The sequence below is a fragment of the Stegodyphus dumicola genome, chromosome 3, assembly GCF_044657685.1.
Source record: "Stegodyphus dumicola isolate Sdum_Otavi_A_Nest chromosome 3, ASM4465768v1".
Taxonomy (NCBI): Eukaryota; Metazoa; Arthropoda; class Arachnida; order Araneae; family Eresidae; genus Stegodyphus; species Stegodyphus dumicola.
Genome location: NC_140770.1, coordinates 261,274,261 through 261,296,849, shown reverse-complemented (window position 1 = coordinate 261,296,849; position 22,589 = coordinate 261,274,261). Strand labels below are relative to the sequence as shown.

Sequence of the window (22,589 nt, the reverse complement as noted above, 5' to 3'; positions counted from 1 at the left end):
TAACTTTCGTAGTGGATGAAATGTAAATGAATATTAAGTAAAATTATACGAAAATAAAACATAATGGAAAAGGGATAATTTCTCTGCTTATTTCTGATAGCAGGATTAATTTGATAACATCTGATCCAGGCGGTCCACTCCATCCATTTTGTTGTTGTAGTCTTTTAAAATTCACAACCTCATTTTTTCTCTTTTTCTGCTGAGCAGACGATGAAGGCCATCTCTCACTGTCTTGTATCTTATGTAAAATGGCGCGAATATTCATAAAACCCGGGGGAGGGGGAGAAATTCAATTAGAGATAGAATGCCTGATTAGTACTGCCCTCTAGGAAGTATTAGAACAAACAAATATTAAAACTCAAACAAGTAAACATTTAGAAAGCGTTTTAAATGTTTAAAAGTTTTAAAATGTAGAAGAACGATTGAAGCGCGTTACGGCCGCCCTGCGTAAGTTTCACTTAAAGGCGCTAGACGCGTTGCGGACGACAAAGAGGTTAATAAGTGGGATGTTATTGCCTCGCATGAAGGAACGGACAAATTACCTCCATCCTTTTCTAAGTTTGGTACCAGTGCCCTTTGGTACGACAGTCAGAGTCACTAACCACTTTCCTCTCTGGGCGGCACTCTTTGAAAAGTAGTCCAACTTAAATGATCAACAGAAATACCCCACTGCCTTTTCCTGCTGTTTTTTGCATATACTTGCGTATGTATGCGATAAGGTTCTGGCGATTTCATTTTGTACATAGTACTATAAGGTAGCCGAATAGTTGCCTAAGTTTTAAATGAAATTGATTTCCAAGAAAACTGTTTGCTATGTATAATTTTAATTATATTTACATTTTACTATATTTCTGTATCCATGTTTTATTTTGTTAGACCAATAAGGTTAGTAACCTCGAAACAGGATTTTACGTTGGTTCATTATAAAGGGCATATCACTTTTAAAAATGTTGCCAACCAATATTATCGATTTGCATTATTTTTGAAGAAATTAAATAATAAAGAATCTGCATTTGGATATACGCGTTCTTCGCGGCGTAAAAAAAGCACGATAGCTAGAGACATCAAATTTTGAATAACGTAGTCCTTCACCAGAACATGTGCACCTGGAATTTCGAAATTTGAACTTGTTTTATTATTTTTATTTCATAATTTGTAAACGTTTATTTTTCATTAACCAAATCAATGAATTGAAAGAGGGCAATGGCAACAATGTTCGAAATAAAACATTCTTATCTTAATCACATGACACTGCTTCCACTCTGAAAAATATAAGATCATTTTTAATTTTGATTAATGTCATCTTTCAGTTTTATTTAACGAATTAGGCTGTATAAAAAGCAATGTGTTGTTACAGCCAGAAATTAAATATTTTCATCTTCCACGCGTCAGCGTCTTGCCATTCAGTAAAGCCTAAGGTACTTTCAAATTTAATCTGAAACGTTACTGGATAATAAGCTAAGCAATTTAAAAGCAATAAGCACAGTTTTTATGAACATTTGTTTTTCTATTTTTAATGTAATTGATTTAAATAAACATGCGTTGAAATCATGAGATATCTAATAGAAATATTCAGTATTTTTACAAAATTATCTTAGCTGGATTCATTAAAATCTTTATATACTTTTCCTTTTTTATGATAACTATTTTAGACGGCTGGCACCGCGAACCGCTAATTATTATAGAAATAATATAATATATCGAATGTAAAAATATGTATGGCGAACTCTGTCGTTAGGAATTCTAAACATATTGTTGCGTGCGTAGGTGTTCGTTTGAATTGAATGCACAAGTCCGATGAAAAATGGACAAAATTTATTATTATCACAACAAAAATGCTTAAATTTCCTCAGATATCCCTTCAGTATTACAATATCTCACAGTAGTTATTTTTTAACTACTCAAACGTTCATCAGAATTTAATTCAAAACAGCTAAAGAAAGCTAATCCGTGAATTCGCTACAATCAACAAGAGCAGTTTTCTAAACAAACTCTTGAAACAACAAAAAACTAACTAACACTCCTGAATTGAGAGGTTTTCCTCAATTTTAAAAGATTTTAAATCGCGCGCGAGAATTTTCTGGAAATTTCTCGAAATCAAAAAGTTTTATCTATTTATTAAATGTGAAATGCACGTGCTCTTGTATTTTTAATTTTCCGGCTTAGCTTTCCTTTAATATTCATCAAGCTCTGTACGGGGAATAAAATAATTTAATTTATAATTCAACTAACATTAGCTATTTAAATACCAAATCCGTAACAATCCGTAATAATTTTAAATATTTTGTGATTTTGCTACTGAATTGAATTGTTTATGGCGTTGAGTGAGAAGAATTCGATATTTACCAAATAAAGCTAACCCATAAAGAGTAACTAATAAAATAAATTGTTAGCCATCTTACTAAGAAAACTGAATATTGATTGATATGATGAACTGGGAAAAGACTTAGAAAATCGAAATATGTATGGCAACACCTAAAACTTCATCGGGAATTCTAAATATATGCAGATATGCAGCTTTTAAAGCTTTTGTGATTTTTTCTAAAACTATTTGTGGGTTAAAGGCAAAGAAAATGTTGGTTAATAATAAAGCTAAGAGGATAAATGAAGCCAAAATGGGTTGGTAAGAGCAGAGCGGTAGACTGCGAGCTCAGCGAGAATGTAGTAAAGCCTTAGCAGGCCCTTTTGCGTTAAAATCTAAAACCTGCCAGTTTTTGTTTCCTTTTTTATGTATGTGTTGTTTTATTTGGGCATTGCTATTATTGAATGATTTTGATGCGCTAGTCTTTCCATTTTTCTGCTTCGTGTTCCGTTTTAGTACTATAAGGAATTTCTCCCGCTATCATGCCTTCCTGGTGTAATCGTCAACACAGTCGGCGCATACTTGAGGGGTTCGAGGTTCGAGTTCTGGTGAGGGTATTCTTCATTTTTCACGTCTAAAAATCCTAATATCCCTACAGTACAACATCACTGTTCTTAATTATTCACCTAGACTGGCAAATTACCATTTTTGTAAGACACTGAAAATTCAGACACTGTATTATTTTAACTTTTAAACTATAACACTTCATTGATCCCAGCAAACTGAGTGATTTTTCAAATAGTACATTTTCTTCCTAATAACAGTACGAATGTTTGTAGCATTCGTATATTTCATAAAAGAATTTTTAATACGCTTTGTTAAGACCCATATGGACCTCTTTGCAATATATTCCTTTTTATGATGCTAACTCCAAACCAGTTGGTTTATATACCTGCACTGATCAGTGATCTCATATTTTGCACTGATCTCATATTTTGAGGACCTGAATTGTTCGACGGAGAGTATGCAAATTTATTTGACAAAAATTTGAATTATTTATAATTTTTAAAAGCTTTTGTTACTGATAAGAAATACAAGTAATCGCAGTTCATAAATTTGAATAAAAATAGAGTGCTCAAATATTTAATTCAAAAGAATAGGTTTTTATTCTTAATGCCTGTATGTAATTAAATTAAACTGTGATTTAGTTGATAGTTAAAATCCTTTTTTTAGGAGCGGTTATAAGTTTAAATTAATTGACTCATGAAAAGTTCAATTTAATGACTATCGAAGCCAAATGCAAATAAAAATGATACGTATTGTTACGAATTTGCTATTTAAAAAGCTAATGTTAGTTCAATTAAAAATTAAGTGGTTTTATTTGTCGCGCATTGCAGCGCGTGACGAATATTAAAAGAAAGCTAAGCCGGAAAAATTAAAAATACAAGAGCGCGTGCGTTAAATAAATAAATATCTCTTTTTGATTTCGAGAAAGTACTGGAAAATTCTAGCGCGTGATTTTAAAATCTTATAAAAGGAGGAAAACATCTCAGTTCGTAGTAGTTGCTTGCTTAGTTTGTTGTTGTTTAGAAAACTGCTCTTGTTGATTGTAGCGAATTCGCGGATTAGCGTTCTTTAGCTGTTTTGAATTACGTTCTATTGGATATTTGAGTAGTTAAAAGATAACTACTGTGAGATATTGTAATACTGCATGATAATTTGAGAAAATTTAAGCATTTTTGTTGTGATAATAATAAATTTTTGTTCATTTTTCATCGGACTTGTGCATTCATTTCATAACGAACCCGTACGCACGCAACAATTTTTGGTGTCAGGAGTGGGGTTTGAATGCCAATAACAAGAGGGATGGAAGAACAATTGAGACAGCTCATTACTGCTTTTGCTGCTTTCCAAGAAAAGATGGAAGCTGGCCAAACATCTTTTAAAGAAGAAATTAAAGAGAAAATGGATGCTGGTCAAAGGTCCGTTAAAGAAGAAATGAAATTGGGCCAGGAATCCCTCAAAGGAGAAATGAAATTGGGCCAGGAATCCGTTAAGGAAGAGATGAAATCTCTTAAAAATGAGATGAAAGCAGGTCAGGACGAAATGAAAAGAGAAATTACCTGCGTAATAGAAAATAAATTTGAGGCTATGGAAGGCAGAATGCGCAATTAAACGATGAAGAGAAGAATGCTGCCGATCGCGTTATTAAAGATCTTCAAGTTGTTTTTTTCCCGCTCGTCTTCTGACGTGGGTCGAACTAGTTTGACACAACATAGAATAGATACCGGCGATTATCCCCCGATCAAGCAACATCCAAGGCGTCTGCCGTTTGCTAAACAGGAAGAGGTGCGGACACTGTTAAAAGATATGGAAGAAGGCGATGTCATCGAGCCTTCAACAAGTCCATGGGCATCTCCCATCGTTCTCGTCAGAAAGAAAGACGGCTCAACAAGATTTTGCGTTGACTATCGCCGGTTGAATGAGGTTACGAAGAAAGACAGTTACCCTCTTCCTAGAATTGACGACATTCTAGACACTCTTTCTGGAAGCAAGTGGTTCTCAACGCTTGATTTAAAGAGCGGGTATTGGCAGGTAAAAATACACCCTCATGACCGAGAAAAGACGGCATTTACTACGGGTCAAGGGCTTTGGCAATTCAAGGTGATGCCGTGTGGACTGTGTAATGCGCCGGCAACATTCGAACGCCTCATGGAGACTGTTTGAAAGGACTTTCCTATGAAGCCTGTCTGATATACCTGGACGATATCATCATCGTCGGAAAGAGTTTTGAAGAGCATCTAGAAAATCTTAGAAAGGTGCTTCAGAAACTGAAAGAAGCCAATCTAAAGCTGAGTCCCGCTAAATGCAAATTGTTCCGAAAGGAAGTGACTTACCTGGGACATGTCATCTCTGCAGAAGGTGTGCGCACGGATCCTGAAAAGGTATCAGCGGTTAAATCCTGGAAACGTCCCGAAAATCTCCATCAGCTGAGAAGCTTCCTAGGGCTTTGCACCTACTATAGGAGGTTCGTGAAGGACTTTTCTTCCATCGCAAGACCCCTTCACAAGCTGACAGAGAGCAACCAAAAGTTCTTGTGGACAAAAGAATGCGACGATGCATTTAACAACTTAAAGGAGGCTTTAACATCTGCTCCAATCCTGACGTATCCTCAGCACGACCGACCATTCATTCTCGACACCGACGCGAGCAATGAAAGTGTCGGTGCTGTTTTGTCCCAAGAAATAGACGGCCAAGTACGTGTAGTGGCGTACTGGAGCAAGTGCCTGTCTAAACCGGAGAGGAATTATTGTGTCACCAGGAAAGAGTTGCTCGCCATAGTCAAAGCTGTAGAACAGTTCCATCACTATCTATACGGCAGAAAATTCCTGCTCCGCACCGATCATGCATCATTGACCTGGCTTTTAAATTTCAAGAATCCTGAGGGTCAAATAGCCAGGTGGATACAGAGACTCCAAGAATATGACATCACTATCCGTCATCGTAAGGGATCATCACACGGAAACGCCGACGCCCTGTCTAGAAGACCTTGCCAAGAAAACTTTCGATATTGTTCTAGGGTGGAAGCGAAATACGAGCTGCTGACTCCGGTCGCAAGACAAATTACAACATCAACATCGGCTGATCGAGAACCGTGGAGTGATGATGAAGTCAGGAAAGACCAGCTGGAAGACCGCGACATTAAACCCATAATTGATCTAATGGAGTCGTCAAACAGAAAACCTACCTGGCAGGACATTTCTATCTGTAGTCCTACAACCAAACAATATTGGGCACTCTGGGATTCACTTCACATTCGAAACGGCGTCTTATACCGGAAATTCGAATCGGATGATGGGAAGACGTTCCGATGGCAGCTGATACTTCCAAGATCCTGCATTCCTGATGTCCTTAAAGAACTACATAACAGCCCTACGGGAGGTCACTTTGGAATAATGAAGACCTTACAGAGAGTTCGTGAGCGCTTTTACTGGAATAATGCAAAGGATGACGTGCAAAAGTGGTGCCGATCTTGCGATGCCTGTGCAGGTCGGAAAAGACCTAACAGACGCAGCCGAGACAAGCTGCAACGTTACAACGTAGGGGCGCCTTTTGAACGAATCGCCTTTGACATCCTGGGACCTCTGCCACGAACTGCTGATGGCAACAAATACATACTCGTTGTCGTTGATTACTTCACCAAGTGGCCTGAAGCTTATCCTATTCCTGATCAAGAGGCTGTCACAGTAGCTGAGGTAATGATACAGCACTGGATTTCCAGGTTCGGAGTGCCTCTTCAGTTACATTCCGATCAGGGAAGGAATTTTACCTCGGTAGTAATCAAAGAACTATGCAAACTACTCGGCATTGACAAGACCCAAACAACGCCATTACATCCCCAGTCGGACGGCATGGTAGAGAGGTTCAATCGAACCATTCTTAATAACCTCTCATTAGTGGTTTCCAGAAACCAGCAGGACTGGGACAAGAAATTACCACTCTTTTTACTGGCTTACCGCAGTGCTGTCCACGAGACTACCGGCTAATCTCCATCACATATGCTCTTCGGTCGTGACCTTCGTCTGCCTTGTGATCTATTTTTTGGCCGCCCTCCGGATGCTCCTTCATCGTCTGAGGAATATATTCAAGATCTCCAGGCCCGGTTTGAAGTGATGCACAACTTTGCACGAGAGCGAGTCAACTTGGCGACGGAGAAGATGAAGACCCGCTACGACACAAGAGCTACTGAACATCAGTTCCACGAAGGAGACAAGGTGTGGTTGTGGAATCCGGCTCGACGGAAAGGACTTTGTCCGAAATTACAGTCACCTTGGGATGGCCCGTATACAGTCCTAAAATGGCTGAATGACGTCGTGGTTCGGATTCGTAAGTCTTCGAACTCTAAACCTAAAGTCGTTCATTACGACAGGTTAGCTCATTACTATGGCCATAGTACATACTGTAAATAATTGTAAATAGTATAAGACCATGGTCCATTTTGTTTTTAAATGTGTATTTGATTTGATTTGTATTTAGTATTTGATTTGCATTTAGTGTTTGATTTGTATTTGATAGCATTTGATTTGTTTTACTTATTGCATTTATTGTTCATGTTGTTTAATATTGTAATGTAATGCTTATTAATGCATTTATGCCACAGTTGTAAGTTTAGCTTCCTGTCCAGGGATTGTACTGCCCGGGACGTGCAGTCCTTGGGAAGGGGGCAGTGTTACGAATTTGCTATTTAAAAAGCTAATGTTAGTTCAATTATAAATTAAATGGTTTTATTTCTCGCGCAGTGCAGCGCGTGACGAATATTAAAAGAAAGCTAAGCCGGAAAAATTAAAAATACAAGAGTGCGTGCGTTAAATAAATAAATATCTCTTTTTGATTTCGAGAAAGTACTGGAAAATTCTAGCGCGTGATTTTAAAATCTTATAAAAGGAGGAAAACATCTCAGTTCGTAGTAGTTGCTTGCTTAGTTTGTTGTTGTTTAGAAAACTGCTCTTGTTGATTGTAGCGAATTCGCGGATTAGCGTTCTTTAGCTGTTTTGAATTACGTTCTATTGGATATTTGAGTAGTTAAAAGATAACTACTGTGAGATATTGTAATACTGCATGATAATTTGAGAAAATGTAAGCATTTTTGTTGTGATAATAATAAAGTTTTGTTCATTTTTCATCGGACTTGTGCATTCATTTCATAACGAACCCGTACGCACGCAACAGTATAATTTATTGCGATGTGTGATTTAATGAGTATTTAAAACCCTTTTAGAATGCCAAAGTCATTAATAATATTCAAAGACAAGTAGCAAAAAATAATAAAATGGCGAAAAAACTCACTTTTCTTCTTATAATCGTTGAAGCAAACTTCTCTTACTTCTGAAGTTCACTTGCGTAAATAAAATAAGTGACATTTTTCTCTGGCAAAAATCCATCTCATGTGCTACGTTATGTTTTTCTCCCGATTCGTGTGTCCCAGATAATTACTTTGAGCAACAATTTCCTTCTCTGTCAAAACATTTACTGATAGTCGTGACAGACATGATACAGAAGTATATTAAAGGGGACAGGAAAACCTTTACTCGGCTTTTATGACACGCTGCTAAAACCAATGGGCTACCAAAAGAAAGTACCGAAATTATGTTTTAAAAAAGAAAACTGTCTTCATTTTGATTTTTTTGACATGAAAAAATTCTAAGTGTTTAAGAATAATGTACGCAATATGATCCCATTCATCCCCAATAGAAGCATGATGCATCAATACCATATTTTACATTTAAATACGTAAATAGGTTTGCTCAATATCAAATCTTAAATAATCCCGTGGTCTTCAGATTTAATAACCTAATAATAAATAAGACTTAATAACCATTTTATTTTAACCAGTTTCGTGCTAATCAACCGTATGTTCATGGAAAAGGTGCTGTATACCGGATGTTTAACAACGTGTTTTGGAAATGAGCTGTATTCATGTGCTTTCATGTGGTCTGCAGCAATTGTATCAAAAATACAGTAAATTTGCTTAGATCTGTAATATAAATTTAGACAATCCTAGAGGAAAAGAAGACCTTCCTGATAAATATTGGGTCAAAACATAAATAATGTTTTTTTTTTTTTTTTTTTTTTTTTTTTTTCCTATACTTCTTTTTTACTTCCTTGTACGAAGTAAAAAGGAAGTATTGTAATCGCGAAAAGTTTCAGGCAGAATATTTCAACGAAAATATCCATTTTGACCGCTATCGAATGCAATTTAACGATGTTTTTGCGTAATATCTCTACGTAAGAACATAATAAAAGACTCGTTTAATCCAAAAAAAATTATAAAACTGCTTTAAAATTAATTCTGAAGATACTTTTTCGTGGCGTCTGTACGAACGTATGTACGTACACGTACATACGTTCGATACATTCGATACGTTCGATACGTACATACGTACGAACAGTACGTTCTCGCATAACTCAAACACGAGTAGCCTCAGAACGTTGAAATATTGTATATAGGACTGCTATAACATGTAGATGTGCACCTCGTATTTTGGTTGCAATCGGCCGCACCAAGCGTATATAAGTATATTTATATATATATCCACTCTGTTACCACTATTTATATATATATATATATACCACTCAGTGATCTCAGTTTCTTTACTCTTATACGTTAGTAAGTTGTAAATTTTTTGCTTTAAAAATGATTGAATTATGTTGTTTTTATCTTCCGGTTAAGGTTTTTATGCCTTTAGTAAATCTGTATGCAATATTTTTAGAATTATAAACAATTTTAAAGTTCTTTAAGTGCTGCTAAGCCTTTTTTTGATGGCGGCCATTCATTGTTTACATTTGAAACAGCAGAGTAGTGGAATTGTTGCCAATCTAGAGAAACTTAGCTTCGCAACAGCAAAGATAACGCCTTCATTTATTATTGCCAATTAAATCTTGCTTAATCCTTTCTGGAATTTTTTTCGAGGAAATAAGTGTTTAAGATTTACTTCGTAATTTTTAATATAGATATTTTGAGTTTTTATGTATTTTTGCCTGACTTTCTTTCTGACTACAACGATGGGGATTTGCCAATGGAACTTGCTGAAGGCTCGATGACATCGCTTTCTTGCATGTCCTTTAAAAGCTTTCCTACCTCTTCCTGTTTAGCAATCAGTAGACGTCTGCATGTTGCTTGATTGGTGGATGATTCCCAGTATCGATTCTATGACGTGTCAAACTGGTTCAAACTACGTTAGAAGACGAGCGGAAGAAAACATCTTGAAATTCTCTAATGACACGTTCAGCAGCACTCCTCTCTTCATGGCTTAATAGTTAATTCTGTAGTAACTCCGATGTAATGCTTTCTGAAGACACTGATTGTTGAATGTTTAACCCTGGTTCGTTTAACACTGATCACTGGAGTACATGTTGCAACGACTTCACCTTTTTTAATAACTCTGGCCTTGTCAGTTACATTCGAAATGCTCACCGGGATAACGGTCCTATATAGGTCGACGGGGCTACTAGTACTCATTTTGGGCTATTTACATTTCTTGGGATATTCCATGACGCCGCAGCGAAAATTTCTATTTTCGGCTATGGATCCAGGAAGTAAACATTCTGTTCTTGCTGGTATTGTGATATTGTCTTGAGCTATGATTAGGTGAACATATTTTACTCTTCATGATTAATTGCAAATAGGGTTATGTCGTCAGAAGCAGAATGAAATTCGTTATTTCTTAAGTCCAAGGAAAAATTGTATTTCCTTAGAAAGTCCAATGCAAGTGTGTAATGATCTGTAATATCTGCCGCATATGACGGGTGATGGTAGGCGGCCATTTCGAATGATGTGTTAACGTTTAATTTTCTCTGGATGTCGATCTTTTCCTCCCTCGATTACGTATCCTCCGGACACAGTCTGAAATTTAATGCAGGTCGGCTTCCAGATAAAACCCCCATAGCACAAAACATCCCCAAGATGTCCTATTTAAGTCGCAATATCCCGGGACATACTTAGGATGTCCTAAGGATGTTGATTCTCAGATGTCCTGAGGAGATCGTAATTTAACATCCTGAGGATGTCTTATTTAAGTCGCTATGTCCCGGGATATGACAGGATGTCCTGAAGATGTTGATTCTCATATGTCCTGAGGAGTTCACCAATTTCACATCCTGAGGACATTCATTCTGCATTGTCCGGAGGACTTTCGTTGTCAAACATTTTGAGGATATTTGTTCTCAAATTTACCAGTTTTAATTTTTTGACATTGCACATCTGAAACTTGCACATTATTTTATTTTTCATATGTATTTTACTAAGTTGTTTCTAAATGCTGTACATTAAAAATATTGATATGATTGATGATTTATTCTTGTTATTTTGTTATTAATTTTAACTGCTATTTTTTCTAACGTTTTTAAAAATTTATTTAGTCATGGAAAAGATTTTTTTCAATGGATTAGCATTTTCTAGAATATTTGCAAAATTCTAAATAACATATTTTTATAAAAAAATGTATAAATTACATGTATAATTACTTACAGATTACAAACCCTACTACAAATATAGGTAAAATTAGATATAGATATATTTAATTACGGAAACGAACTTTTTTTTAAATTTGGGTATAGAGACATTAGGTACTTTTTTTGGAAGCAGGAAACATGAAAAATTAGCAACTGCCTTCGCCGGGAATCGAAGGACGGACCTCTGGAATACCGGCCCAGTGTGCAGAACCACTACACCACGAAGACACGCTAGGTGTGGTGGTGGTGGTGGTGTATTTAATTATGGCAAAGCACACTAGGGCTATCTGCCTAAGGGGAGGGATGTCTTCGTGGAGGACTTTCTAAGGGAAACTGGCTCGTATACACGTTACACTTGGGGAAAACCACGAAAACACCCATGCAGCCAGCCCGTTCGCGGGATTCGAACCTCGGATCGCACTACCAGGGTTCAGCGACTTTACCGCTCGGCCGCTGGTGGGCCGAAGACACGCTAGGAAAGCGGAAGAAATACCTTATATTACTTCTCTTTTTAAAGGCCGACTTTTTTTTAAGGGGATCCAATCACTAAATCCTGGGTGTGGATATACCTCATCCAACACCTTTTTAGTTCGGGCGCCACTGTAGAGACATTAGGATTTGTTTGGGAAGCCGTAGAGATGAAAAATTAGCAACCGCCTTCGCCGTGAATCGAACCACGGACCTCTGAAATACCGGCCCAGCGTGCAGAACTATTACACCACGAAGGCACGCTAGGAAAGCGGGAGAAATACCTCATAAGGAAAATTTTTTTCCTCTAATTACAGGACAGAAAATGTTTTTCAATCGCGCGATCTGTTATTGATATTGAATTACAGTCGTGCGATAATTTCGCAGTAAAGATACATCTCTGATGATTATCCAAGATTCTAGAAACTTTGGTCTTATATAGAGATGGTCGTCTTATAGAAATAATGCTTAATATCAATATTTATTTATAATCTCAGAACTATTGGTCACTTTCAGAAGCGGTCGTTTGAGAGGCGATATTCTATATATTTATTTACTGATACTCTCAGATTCCAAAATTTGTTTATATTCTCAGAAATATTGGACGGAAGGTGGTCGTCCCATACATGCAAAATTTTACATTTCATTAAAAATGAATTCGGCATTATTTAACTATTTCCCTATTAATTAATTAATTAGATAAAGAAAAAATTAGGAAATAGTACTGTTTATTACGGAATAATGTAGGAAGTTCTACAGAACTATATTCTTTCGCGTCATTGCACATTGTATCCGGCAAACTACTAGTTCCTCGTATTCTTCCGCAAATCCGTAAACATTTGTCTGATTTGAAACGAAATCCAAAATGGCTGCGCCATGAGGTTAACTTGTATGGATATTTTTTGTTGCATGAAAGGTAAGTTCAGTTGCAATACTTGTATGTTTACTTTTTTTGCTTTTCGAATTTATGTTATTAATGTCATTTTGACAGTTAAATGTTTCACAGCTTTATGAATTGTTACCATTCTGTCGTGAATTACGTGTATCACAATGGCTGGCTGTCTTTTCAAATATCTAATTTGCCCTGCTATCCAAATGTTTATGACTGAATTTTTTTTACTCTAGTTTATGCATTCAGTTTCAAAATAATATGTGTGATCAGATTGCTTATTATTTTATTGCAGGAATAAATGTTAAATAGTTTGAACAATTGTATAAAAATAAGAGTTTGCATTGTTTTGTCCAAAATATGTATGGTTGAAACATTATCTTAATCTAGTTTGTAATTCAAGTTTTTTGGGGGGTACTGTTCTGTTATTGGGACCAGAATCGGAAATGTATGAACCTGTGTTCGTAAGTATGTGCATAGATGTGTATATGTAGACATACAAATATACAAGCATACATAAATACAATTCTGAACCCGATCCTGATAACAGAACAGTACCTTTTTTTAATCTTTTTTGAATATTTTATAAAAGGATTAAGCATTTTTCAAACTGCATATCATTTTAAGATTCGACACGCAGGAAGACAAAATATGGTCATTCAATCAAATGCTTATGATTGCTTTTAACATTTTCTCATAAATATTGTTTGCATTTTTATTGTGTTTTAGATACTTTAGTTATGTAAAGTGAACATGAGAATATTAGGAAAGCTGAAGAATATGAATAGCTACCATAATACATGTATTTTTTCATCGAGCCCATTGTTTTAGAAACCAATGCACCATTATTATATGCTGGCTTATTTTATAGTTATATGCAGTTTAATTTTATGTTCATGTTACTGTAGTGTTGTCATTATAATAAAAGTATTGATAATTTTTGTTGAATCTTGCAAGTTGCCTAACATTCAGAATTATTACTACCGAATTTTACTGATAGGTTTTTTTCGAGTTGACGTAATCTGTCTGATAAATAAAATAAACTGGTGTTTAAATTATATGCATTTCTCTTAATGTTTCATTGAAAGTGAGATGGAAATATAAATGCTATCCAGAAAAGTGAATTCTTTTTGCCTGAAATAACAAACTGTACTAAATGATTAATGTTTATATAATTTTAGAAATGTCAATATTAAAGTTTCTCCCCCTTCTCTTCTTTGATTTTGAAATAATTTATAATAAAATAATATATGCATAAGTGTAATTAATGTAAAGTGTCATTCAATAATATAATTTATTTTTACTGATATTTTTATATTTCTTATCTGGGTTTTCTTTTGGTGTTAGAAGGAGGAAAAGACTGTAATGTTTTAATTAAGGAAATAATTAAAACATTACAGTCTTTTAAGTAACACAGTTACAGTAATGTTCATTGAAGCAATCAGTACTGTGTGATTGCCAGTGATTGAATAATGTTAAAATGCATTGTTCATAAGGAAATTTGCTTATCTTTGTGTTATAGATTTTATTTTGACACAAGCTGAAATTTGAATTATTGGAAGCACTTTGAAAACCCGAATTATTTCCTGAATCATTAATCAGGCCAATATATAACATACAAATTTTCATACAAAATTATTTCTTTGAGCACATTATAAAGAGCTCATTTAATTTTATTATTTGTTAGACAAAAGTAGCATGTAACAGTTAAAGATTTATTGAAGCCTACTTGTTACTTGTGGTAACAAAGAAGTGTGAAAGATATTGTCACATTAGGGAACATGACGATCATTGATGCTTAGTTTAGTAATTTAATAATATATTGAGAAATGCTGGGAACTTTCAGAAGTAGACATTTTGGAAATGATGGGCTTGATAAGAAATTTACATGGTTTTATTATTTATTCTTTAGTTAAGAATGGATTTTAGATGTTCATGTGAAAGAATTCTGTTTAATTATATGTGAAAGAATTGTTAAAGTTTGGCATTTAAAAAAATGAATCAATAATATGCAATTATCTTTTTATTATACATATATTACTATATATTTCTAATGCGCTATGTAAATGTCAGTGCTAAACAATTGAGATACTATTGTCAGGGCAATCTTTTCTTATACATGAAAAATTCTGATACTTTCTTATCATCTGCCCTCACAGCTTCAACTTATGTTAAAACAGCAAGAGTATACACACGATAATAGCAAACTATGAATATGCATACCACACGCATGTATTTACATGCTTTATATTTAATCTTTATTTCTGAATAGTATTCATTGGATGAAAAATATGTGAATATTGACCCAATGTATATATTTTTGTGTGTGTGCATTCTAAAATATCTTGTTTCTTATAAAGTGCTTATTTGAATTACTACTTGTGAACAGAGCAGTAGATATGAACAATAAACTAACCGTTTTGCCAATTTTCACAGCTTTGCAGATAGTCAGAAAGCACCAAAATTTGTAATAATGTTAAGTTTAAATGATGTTCTATACTTTTGTGTTAATTTTTCTATTCAATTAATTCTATTACTGTGTTATAAAACTTTCTGCAGGAATTTCAACTGGTTAAGATGTTATTACCATTTGGAGAAGAATTTGGTTTTCAAGCTAGAAAAAATTGCAGCTGAAGGATTTTGTAGAAGGTCAGTCAAACTGGTTTTAGTTAATTATAATTTAATTTTGGGTGAAGAATTCTCAAATTTATTTATCATAAGTGTCTAAAGGTCTTCTAAATTAAATTCTGCTTGTTTTTGAAATTTTTCATGACATTCATTCTTTGATTATTATTATTATTATTTTTTTTTTAATTTACTAACTTATTTCCAGACACATAATGTTGCATTTAATGCCATACCTTAAATATTGTAAAATGTTAAAATGATACATTTCACTTAAAAATGTGGTTGTGACGGTAAATTTTCTGTTACATTTAATCATATCTATAAACATTGGTATACATCATTTTTCAATAATCTGTATATTATTTTGTGCATTTCTTTTACATCCAAGATCTGGCATATGACTTGCTTTTCAAACTGATAACATGATGTAATAATGTAATCTAATGGTTAAAGTTTACTATGGAACGGGCCAAATTTAATAAATTATTCTTTGATAGAAATTTATTCATGTGTTCAGTGTGTCTCATCTCTTTAAATTGCTAAAGTAAATTTTATGTACTTGCATTTAGAAATTTTGACTGTATCAGAGTAATTTTGTTTCAGTTATTATAACATGCAAGGGAAAAAATTCATTCATAGCTCCGTATTTAAAATTAGTTAATTAAAGTCCTTAATAAAGAGGGACGTTTTGTTGTTTTTAATGTCGATAGAGTTTAATTCAAAAATATGCCACATTAAGGGTTACTTTTAACCTAATTTAAAATTTTCATTACTTCAACATGTCCAATAATTGTTATTTTAACTCCGATATTGTAATAATATCAAAATTCCTTACTTTTTGATAGGTAATCCAAATGTAAAACAAGAAAAGAAAAAATTAAAATCTAGAAGTATATTTACTTCATACCTCTAACAAATAAAAACAACACAAGCACTTTTTACTGTCTATCTGCATAGTGTGGCATGTCCCGTAAGACTGAGATTTGTATGGTCGAATCCATGTTTCAGTTAAAGGAAAATGCATGCACAGTCTTCTGATTTTCCCTTCGATTAAAGATTCTGTATATACTAGCATAAGAAATATATTAGTTAATGCAGTGTTATACATCAATATTTATAGACAATTATTGTGGCTATATGTTTATTATAATTTTGTTCACTGTAATGGCTGGAGTGCCTAAACCATCATGCTGTGTAAACAAAACTCAAATCTTCATCTCTGCATACTGCTCCACTAGTGTTTAAACCACTGAAATGGTGATTATGGTAGAACATCTTTGGTAAAAATTTACTCTACTGTAACCCTTGGCGAATCGTTTCTTTTTTTTTTATATCAAGATCGGCACCAATTTCAAGGTGGCCGCTACACAAAACCAAAATAAGAAGTCAAAGACATACACAAACTCTGTGTCTATGTACACATCGACCTATTAAAACAGAGAACTGCACAAACTGGGCATTGTGCACTGCCTTAACTTTGTCCATGTGCACATTGATCTATTTTCACTTTAAGAAAATCAGAAAGTTAAAAATATCATAGTTACCAGAAAAAATTCGCCACTGTCTTAACACACAGACAACCAAAAATACACAAACAGAGAGGAATAAGTTACCAAAAATACATATTTCCTAACATAAAAACATTAAACAACAAATCTTCTAACAAAAATTAACACACAGAGACAAAAAAATAAATAAAACGTCATTTTTTTAACATACCTTTTTTTTACATGCATATGTTTAGGCTTCCCATCATCATCCTCCAGGTAAGCAATTCAATTAAATTTTTCATCTCTTAGTCACCTCAGACATACTCAAACGATGGTACCCACACCAAAATAATAGCATGTTCAAAATACAAGACCATACCACTTCCTTGCAACCAAACATAGCAATTGAAAAGAATGGTAAGAACCAAAAACCTGGGACCGTACAAAAGGTTTACTATTAAAAAAAGTAGCCCAAAACTAAATTTATCACTGCACATTGGCAATATTTGCAGAAATAACTCCTTTTTATTGACAAAAAAAATTTTTTTTTTTTTTTTTTTTTTTTTCCACAAAGGCTACTTTTGCCAACATTATCAACATTAGGGTTACCGAAAAACTTATTTGACGCAATGGGCTTCCACATTTCACAAACAACCAATACAACTTTGCGATTTTTTTTTCAGACAGAAACCAAGGTGTACCATACAGTAAAGATTAGCCACATCTTCATTTACTACTGTTACAAGTACTTCTTTGGTAAATTTCTGCAGTTAAATTCAAAAGTTTAAAATTGCATTAACATGATCAGATTCAGAGTCATAGATAGGGTTTTCAGCAGCTAAAATGTTCTAATATCAGTTTGGCGCCCCTTGAATTCTGCACCCGGGGACAGATGCCCCCCTTGCCCCCCTCTAGCTACGCCCCTGATCAGATTTTATTTTCTGCACGTAGCTAACAATTACTTATGTGTTGTCAGATAAATGTTACCAGATGCAGTTAATTATTTTTTACTTGCCAATCTCATGAGACAAGTTTTTTTTTGCTCCTGCAAGACTTTACTTTGTGTTGCAAAATAAATTCATTCTCACACTTTCTGGACTTGCCTACACATTAAATTTTAAATTGTTTTATGAATAGGTAAGATGTGATTATCATAATTTTGTTTCTCTCTTTATCATGGCAACTTTATATGTTGATTCAGTATCCAGGTTGGCTGATTGATAAAACTGCTCATATGTTGAGCTGGTGGTTTGAGTTTATTTTCTGACATAACAAATTTTAAAAGGCATCCCCCATGTTTACTTTACTATAATCGAAAAATCAAATAATTGCACTCTGTTTATAGGTACTAAATGTTTAAATATTTTAAATGCTTCCTTTAATTTGTATTCTAATAGTCATTTGTTTAAATTTAATTATGAATTATATTCACATATAGTAATGAGTGTTTTTTTATTTTAGGTGCTGTGAAAGGCAATGACAGAGATCCAATTTATCAAGAGTTCTTATATACATAAGAATACATGGATATGAGATTGTTTTTCATGAATTCAAATAAAATGTGATAAATTGGATTAATAAAAACTATTTTGAATTTTGAAATGTGTTTTTCCTCTGTTAATCATAATATAGTGCCATAAATTTCTGAATGTGTTTATTTTTCATCCAAATAAATAGCTTTACAAAAATTTGTCATATTAATAGATATTGCATAATTTAGCATTATTATAAATATTTATTATAGCAGATTTAGCTGAACTACTTTTTTAGTCTCTTTGCAGATGAAGTCACAAAGGTAAGTGGGTAGATATTTTTCTGTATTCCCCATTAAGTATTTTATCTGGTAAATTACCATTACTTATATACTAAAGGTGAAAGAATAAGCTTTCCTTGAAGATACAAAAATTTGCAGATATTTCAAAAAATTGCAATACGTAAAGTTCTTAAATTGTCACATATGCGAAACTGAAAATGTTATATATGAAATAGTTCAGAAATATAAATATTTTCACTATTTTTTAACTATAATTCACTGCATTTGTTATATATAATCACAGTTTAAGGTAGCAGTGCTTTTCTCACTGTGATTTCTCATGTATTTTGATTCATAAATACACGTACATAAATCCACGTATTTTGATTTCTCTTTTGAGACCGAATAAAAAATGAACTAAACATTCTCGTTGACATTGAGAGTTGAATAAAAGCTCACCTCAAAATAAAATGAATTAATAAATTTATGAAAAATTTTACATTGCATATATTGAGCAGAAAGAGTAAACTGAATATACTTAATGGAATTAATAATTGGTAGAGTTGATAGCAGAATAAAATGCCTTAATTAAATGGTAAACAGTAGATCTTTTGAAGTTTTTCTATGTTGCGTAAAATGCAGATTTAAATTTTTGATATTGATTGTCATATAAATAGCAATTACTATTTTATTTTGCTCTGAAATGAATGGTTAGTAATAAAATTCTGGATGAGACAACCTTTAACATGCGCTAGAATTTACAAAGTTTAATTTGGTGCTGATTTCAACGTGTAAATTTCATTTTACTGAATTTTGCGTAAAATAATACCAATGAACCATTGCAAATTATTTTCAGAACTTTTTTTTTTTTTAATCTAAAAGGGCTGTTAGTTTTGAAATGTGACTTCATATTGTCAGTCGTAAACTTGTTTCGCTTTTCATTCAAGTCTTGCCATTTGGCAAAATTTAACATATTTACCTTTAAAATCTAATATATTATTGACTAACAAGCCAAGCTATTTAAAAGCATTACACACAGTTGTTAACAATGCTTTTTTTTAATTTTTAATCTGATTGATTTAAAATGCACTTAATTCATGATATATCTAATTGAAAACATTTTAATATTTTTACATAATAACATGATATATTTCTTCATTTTTCAAATATATAGAAGATATGTAACTTTCTGGTGTCAGTATCTTATAAAATGTTTTGCTATTTCCACTGCCCCATCTGTATTGATAATCTATGCATTCATAAACTTTTAGCCTCTTTGAGTGACTGCTAAAATCTGAGGCCTTTCAGATTTTTTTTTTAATTGCGTGAGCAGAAAGATAGAATTTTAGAAGGGCTTCTTGAGTTACCTTTTGAATGATATAAAGAATTGTTAACATAATGTCAAATTTTTACAACTAAATATTAAATATATAAAAAAGCCTGCAGCATTCTCATGTTATGAAAACATATTTATTTATTCTGAGGCTAGGAATTGATTTAGTTTTAAAAATACAATTTATTCCTTTTAACAATTTCCCAACAGTGTCATCAAAACACTATAAATTCCTTACATGTTTTAAAGAAAGATGATTCATTTATGTAAAGATTATTAAATGGGTAATTTTATTATTCAATTTTTAATACAAATTAACTGAAATTAGAAACTGATTTTGTAAAATAATTTAATTATGAATAATTCAATTTGGGGGCTATTGGATGTTTAAAAATGATCAAAAGATTTTTAATATCTTAAAAATAAAAGCAAAATTTTCAGTTTTAATATTTTGTATTAATAATTCATTTTAATTTCCTTGCTCAGTTTTAATATATTCACAAATTCAGATTTTAAAACAAAATAAGTTGTATAAATATTTTCAACATTTCTGATTTTTCCATAGTAACCATAGGAGAACGATTTGAGACTATCCGTGTAAAAAAAAGTAGGTTTTAGATCATCACACCTTCACATACTTTCACTGGAATTTTACTTTGTATATATACTGGGATGTGACACTAAGCAGTTGAGAGTATGTATTTAAGAGGTTAAAGGGATATTGTAACTAGTGTTTCAAATCCTGATAACATCCCATACGCTGTCGGTGAGACGTAGATAGGATGTCCTAAGGATATACTGGGATGTGACATTAAGCGCTCAGGAGGATGAGTTTAGGAGGAAATTGGGATATTACGGTATGTCCTGAGGATGTAGTAAGTAGGACTTTAAATCCTAATAACATCCTATATGCTGTCGATGGGACATAGATAGGATGTTTTTAGGATATAATGGGATGTGCTTAGGAGGTTTGTGGGATATCCCGGGATGTCCTGAGGATGTAGTAAGTAGGAGTTCATATCCTAATAACATCCTGCACGCTGTCAATGGGACTTGGTTAAGATGTCCTGAGGATATCCCGGGATGTGACATTAAGCACTCGGGAGGAGGTGTTTAGGAGGTTCGCGGGATATTCCGGGATGTCCTGAGGATGTGCGCATATCCCGCCGAGCAACATCCTTGGGATATCCCAAGGGATGTTTTTGTGCTATGTGGGAATTACCTTCCAGTTGTTGAGCCAAATCTTTTCGGATGATAATAGCGTTGGCTCCTGTATCGATCGGCGCAACTTTCCTTCCCTGATTGGCTTAAACCCTGCTAAATAGGTGTAAATGGACTTAATAACTTTCCATGCCTTCGACCACAAAGCCTTAGGATGAATAAATCGTCATCTGAAAGAAGCTTGAATGACCTAGGACGAGATTTCACCTGTTCTAAGAAAAGGTCGTTAATTAATTATAGCTAAAAAATAATAACAATCCGACAGGGATTGATATTATCCAGGACTAAGATTATTTTATTTAGAATACATTCGAGGGAAGCTACTTTTGTCACTCCAAGTAGTATACACTGTATAATTTTATGACAGCATGGACTGTCATAATTTCTTTTCATTTTTATCTTGTAAATTCAAAAATGACGCTTAGCAAACTAAAACAGTTTCTTTCTCAAGTTACTGGTTTATGTAAACTATTTTGTACCTGAAGCAATAATTTGTTGAAAAGCAATTAACGAGTAAAGTATGTGAAATCATTTGATAAAAATATATATGCTTAAGTTTTTAATTACGATTAGCAGCATGGTAAAATAATTTTAATTAAAAGTATTTCTTAGTTCAAAGAGACAAAATGGAATTGCCAGCAAATAATTTGGAAGATGCTTTTAAAATATTTTTTTTTTTTTCTGTAAGTGAAGAGAAAAGGAAATGCATTTATGCCATTAAAAACTTTCACATAAACTGATTAAAGCTTCGTGACCCGAAATTCGTGAAATGAAATTGCTTCCTTGAAAAAAAAAAAAAAAAGTCCTCATCAATAACCGAGTTGTTAAGACGGCTTGAATACTGGTATTTCGTTTCAGGTTCGTTCCCAGGTGAAGAAGGCTGGCTGTACAATTGCGGTTTATAATTTTCATCAATTGCAACGTGAATTCGAGTTAGTTTGCTTTAAAAGGTGCTCCAAGAAGGTACTAAGTCCTTATCACATATGTTTCCGCTACGCGGGATTGGACGTCGAAAGGGACATTTCTCTGAACCCGCAAATTTCCTGCGAAACCTACGTAGCTAGCTTACTATTTTTACTTACTACAAAGATTTGAACGCCAAATCAGTAATCGATTATGACTGAAACTGGGATCACGTGATCCCTCCGAAGACGAATTTTCGTGTGATTGTTGATTTCTACCAGAGACAGAGTTGCAGACGAAACATTTTCGGCGAAGTTTTAAAATATCCCACGCAGCCGGGACATCGTTTCTGTAGCTAGGCAAGACTTCGCTTCCAGCGGAGCAGTTTTTTCTAGGAATCCTCCCGTTTAAACCAGTGCTACCAGAATCACTTTTCTCAGAAAAACCCTGTTTAGCGGGACCGTCGCTAGATGGGGTAACCCCTTTACTCCGCCCAGGGAGACAGCCCTCGTATGCTTCGCGGCATTCAAGCAACCTAAACTAATCAAAGAAACAAACAGTGAAGCCAGATTCTTAAGAAGTAATGCATA

The 22,589-nt window shown here is 33.8% G+C and overlaps 1 protein-coding gene and 1 long non-coding RNA gene across 5 annotated transcripts in view; one reads left to right on the top strand and one right to left on the bottom strand.

Annotated features, from left to right (window-relative positions):
* The window catches only part of LOC146998329 (uncharacterized), a 353,123-nt gene that overhangs the window by 111,733 nt on the left and 218,801 nt on the right, over positions 1–22,589 (top strand). For 2 of the 4 annotated variants that reach the window (XR_015040447.1, XR_015040446.1), the window contains 2 exons: positions 15,231–15,320; positions 18,251–18,977. The exons of 1 other annotated variant lie outside the window; for it this stretch is intronic. The gene's annotated coding sequence lies outside the window, so the exon portion shown is untranslated. Of the gene's footprint in view, positions 1–12,627; positions 12,699–15,230; positions 15,321–18,250; positions 18,978–22,589 lie in introns of those variants that run through there. One more of the 4 variants, XR_015040448.1, reaches the window with a different exon arrangement.
* The window catches only part of LOC118196637 (uncharacterized), a 189,498-nt gene that overhangs the window by 22,817 nt on the left and 144,092 nt on the right, over positions 1–22,589 (bottom strand). The gene's annotated exons all lie outside the window — the stretch shown is intronic.